This window comes from Ctenocephalides felis, unplaced genomic scaffold (genome assembly GCF_003426905.1).
Source record: "Ctenocephalides felis isolate EL2017-DRISC unplaced genomic scaffold, ASM342690v1 CF-g0.4_SCAFFOLD_02541, whole genome shotgun sequence".
Taxonomy (NCBI): Eukaryota; Metazoa; Arthropoda; class Insecta; order Siphonaptera; family Pulicidae; genus Ctenocephalides; species Ctenocephalides felis.
In genome coordinates this window covers 84,415-88,527 of record NW_020538695.1, presented here as the reverse complement: position 1 = coordinate 88,527, position 4,113 = coordinate 84,415, and positions in this window count along the sequence as shown.

Sequence of the window (4,113 nt, the reverse complement as noted above, 5' to 3'; positions counted from 1 at the left end):
TCAGAGATATAGATATATATAGATAGATATAGATAGCAAGCATATAATGATATATATATATATATATATCATTCATATATATATATTATATATATATATATATATATATATATATAATATATATATATATATATATATATATTATATGCATATCATCATTATCCTTACGGAATCTAGCTCTATCCATGAGACAATTCTTCTCTAAGAATGGGTCTCCAGTGAATCCTATAAATAACAAGCAAAATATGAATTCAGCATTTCCATTAAAAATAAATTCATTCATTCATATATTTTTTATACTAACCTGGCATATTTAGAGTAGGCGGGGCGTTAACTTTTAAATTCGTCTTTGAATTTGTTGACGCTTCCACTTTGCAAATATTTGTGAAATGCGCGTCACAAATATGACGACTTTTGCTACAAACGAAAGGGGTTAACTCATCCATTAAAGGATTGTTCGTCCTCTGCACCCAAACTGAAAACATCTAGAACATTTTCATAGTATTTTCATTATATTCTTTTTATTACTTTTGGTGTTAACAGAATTTGGTACGTAACACTTCACTATTTTAACTTAGTAATAAGTAAAAAAAAAAAATCACTAAAAAAAACTATAACCACAACGTATAACAGATATAATAGAAGTACAAGAAGCTATCTATCACAACGGCACAAAATGGCTATCAACAAGAAACGCCGATTAGTAGTGCAGCCATGCTTATTATTATGCATGAGTGCAGCCATCTATTTTTCTTTCCGATGTATCAAATTGTAAATAGTGGCGCCATCCTTCGAACTATTCAAATACCAATCCATTTCAAAACACGGTAATCTACATTTGTTCGGAGATTACCGGCCATGGAGCTAATCTCTGCGAACATGACATTTCTTAGTCATACCAACATACGAAACTCAACCGAGAATAAAAAAAAAGCCTAACAACATTGAAAAACCTATGTGCCAACATTCGCAACAAAAAACCTATGTGCCAACATTCGCAACAAAACTGTCAAACGTCAAAATAGTATACCCATTATTATATTGTCTAGGAGTATACCTCTCACATTTAGACACCTTTTAGACAGTTAAATAGAAATCCCAATTGTAAGTATGTAATTATTTACGAAAGCGGTTCTTTTACAGTTACATGATATCATACATTGTCTCTTCACAACATATAGTTATTCAAAACCTAGTACAGATTTGTCAGAAATTATTAGGAAATTTTTAATTAGGGCATCGCAGAGTGTTATAGTCTAGTTATTTTATTTACCCAGGTAAATGCTATTCAGGTTGTTTTTGTTCGCTTAATGTGTTCTAACTCTATTGTAGGGTTTATTTTCATAGTCCACTGAATTAAGATTAGGACTTCAGCCTGAACATCAAAATAGCTACAAGAGTCGTGTAGCCCTAAGCGTGTTTCTTTATCGGCCGTACTACGGGCCAGTACTAGCGTTCTGTAGTGAAGGCTGGCCGATAGTGGGCACCCCGCAATGTGTCCACACTGGTGGCATACTTCGAACATTTAGCAATGGTTTTACTGTGAGCATATGTAAATAAATCGAATAGAGCACACGTATAGATTAAATATAAGTAATCATATGTTTATTTATTTATACTATATATATATATATATATATATATATATATATATATATTTCAAAGTAACTAGCAGCCCATTCGTCTAAATAAGAAAGGTATAAAGTATAAAAACTTTTATTTATACGTTTCGACACAAGATGCGTGTCATCATTCAGCAACTACAACAATTTGAAAATTTTATTAACTCATATAAATACCAATATAGATTAATTATAACATAGAGAAACATTATACACACCACAGGACAAAAACACTCAACAAAAATTTATTTTAAAAATTAAACTTAATAACATATTAGAGAAAAACATTTTTTTTAAGAAAAAATTATGAATAACTAAAAGATTTGAAAACTAATTTGACTAAAAGTTATGAAATGCAATATTGTGAAGCGAGAAACACGCCCATACCGAGCAACCATACTCGACTGAATTATTTCAATAGGCGTATTGATAGGAATGGGAGGGGACGTATCAAGGACAAATGCTCGAAGCACGAAACGCATCGAAAACAGTGGTTGAACTGGAATTGATCAAAAGGAAAAAGCAAACCATGTAAAAGTTAGAACAAGAAAAAACAAAATTGTAAAAAATAATATAAAGGAGATAGCAAATTATTTTTTTGTTTTTTTAATAAAATCAATAACAATCTGGTAACTATCATGTAAAACGTGGGATGAATTGCGTTTATTAACACAAGAGGAATTTAATAAAATAAAAAAGGATTCAGCAAATTTTCTAAGGTCACTATTTTTTTCGATATAAAGAATAACAGGATGTGAAGTGTTAAAAGTGTGATTGAGATTGAGCATATGATCTGAAAACATCGTTTTGAATTGGTTTGGATTTTTTGAATTATAAATATGTTGATTAACTCTCTTATAAATATACTGGGAACTTTCTCCAATATAACACATGTTGCAATCCAACCTGTAAACAGAATCGGTGACCCTATCAGACGGGGTACCAGACTTAAGAACCGAAAAAAGGCAATTAAAAGTATTATCAAAACTAAAAACTAATCGGAATCCTTCTGAAGAAAATAACTTTTTTAAAAAATACGAAAAATTGCTTAAAAAAGGTAAACAGATAGTTCCTTTGTATTGGGCGGAAGAGGAAGCTATTGAATTTGAACAAGAAGGTGAAAATGAATTATTAGACTTCGTTTGTAAATAATTTAATCTATTATTAATGATGTTGTTGACCAAGTGCGAAGGGTAACTATTGTCTTTGAGAACGGAACGAATAAGGGTCAAATTTTTTCCCCAAAACATACTGTTACTTAGTAAAATAGCCCTGTCTATAAGAGAGATAATGACAGAAATTTTAATAGAACGCGAATGAAAAGACAAATAATTTAAATATCTTCCTGACCACGTTGGTTTCTGATACCAATCAGTCAGGACAGAATTGTTTACTTTATTTTTAGTAATTCTTAGGTCTAAAAAACTAATAGAGTCATCCGACTCAATCTCACAGGTGAACTGCAAATGTTTATTAAAAGAATTAAAAGAGTCTAATGTGTCTAAAATCTGAGAATCGTCAAGGCACAACAGAACGTCATCAACATATCTATAATAAAGGTGAGGTGGAACAGAAAGATTAGATAAAACAAAATTTTCTAAAATTTGTAGTGTTAAATCAGCCACAGGGGGGCTAATACTAGACCCCATGGGTAAACCAAAAATCTGCGAATAAAATTGATCATCAAAACTAAAAATCAATGATCTAATATGTTATTAAGTTTAATTTTTAAAATAAATTTTTGTTGAGTGTTTTTGTCCTGTGGTGTGTATAATGTTTCTCTATGTTATAATTAATCTATATTGGTATCTATATTAGTTAATAAAATTTTCAAATTGTTGTAGTTGCTGAATGATGACACGCATCTTGTGTCGAAACGTATAAATAAAAGTTTTTATACTTTATACCTTTTTTATTTCAACGAATGGGCTGCTAGTTACTTTGAAATATGTTTCAACGTCGAAAAAACTATCAAGATATATATATATATATATATATCAATTCAATCAATATATATATATATAATTATTTATAATGTATAACATTCACACTGAGAATGTAGGTACTTTTTATATATAGAAAAAAAAACTGCAACTTTTCAGGCAAAAAACGTACCATCCATTAGCTGTTCACATGTGCATGCAATAGTCAAAACCTTTACAAAATTTTGTCAAAAGGACGAAAGTTTTATTGCCTCTCTAAATCGTTCTCTTGCCCGTCACCTTCACTAATAGTGTAGGCATATGTGTAAAAATATAATGTTTGCGCAAACGCACAACTAAATATATTCTTGAAATTATATAATTAAACCCACAACTAAATATAACAAAATATTAAATATTAAGATTTATAATATAAAAGTATGCAACGAATCTGGAATTAGAATATATTTATAAAATTTATTTATACGTATTTATTTATTTATATATTCTGCATTCAGTTTTTACATTTTTCTTTTCGTATTCCATTTTTTATATTTAAAAATCTTCTA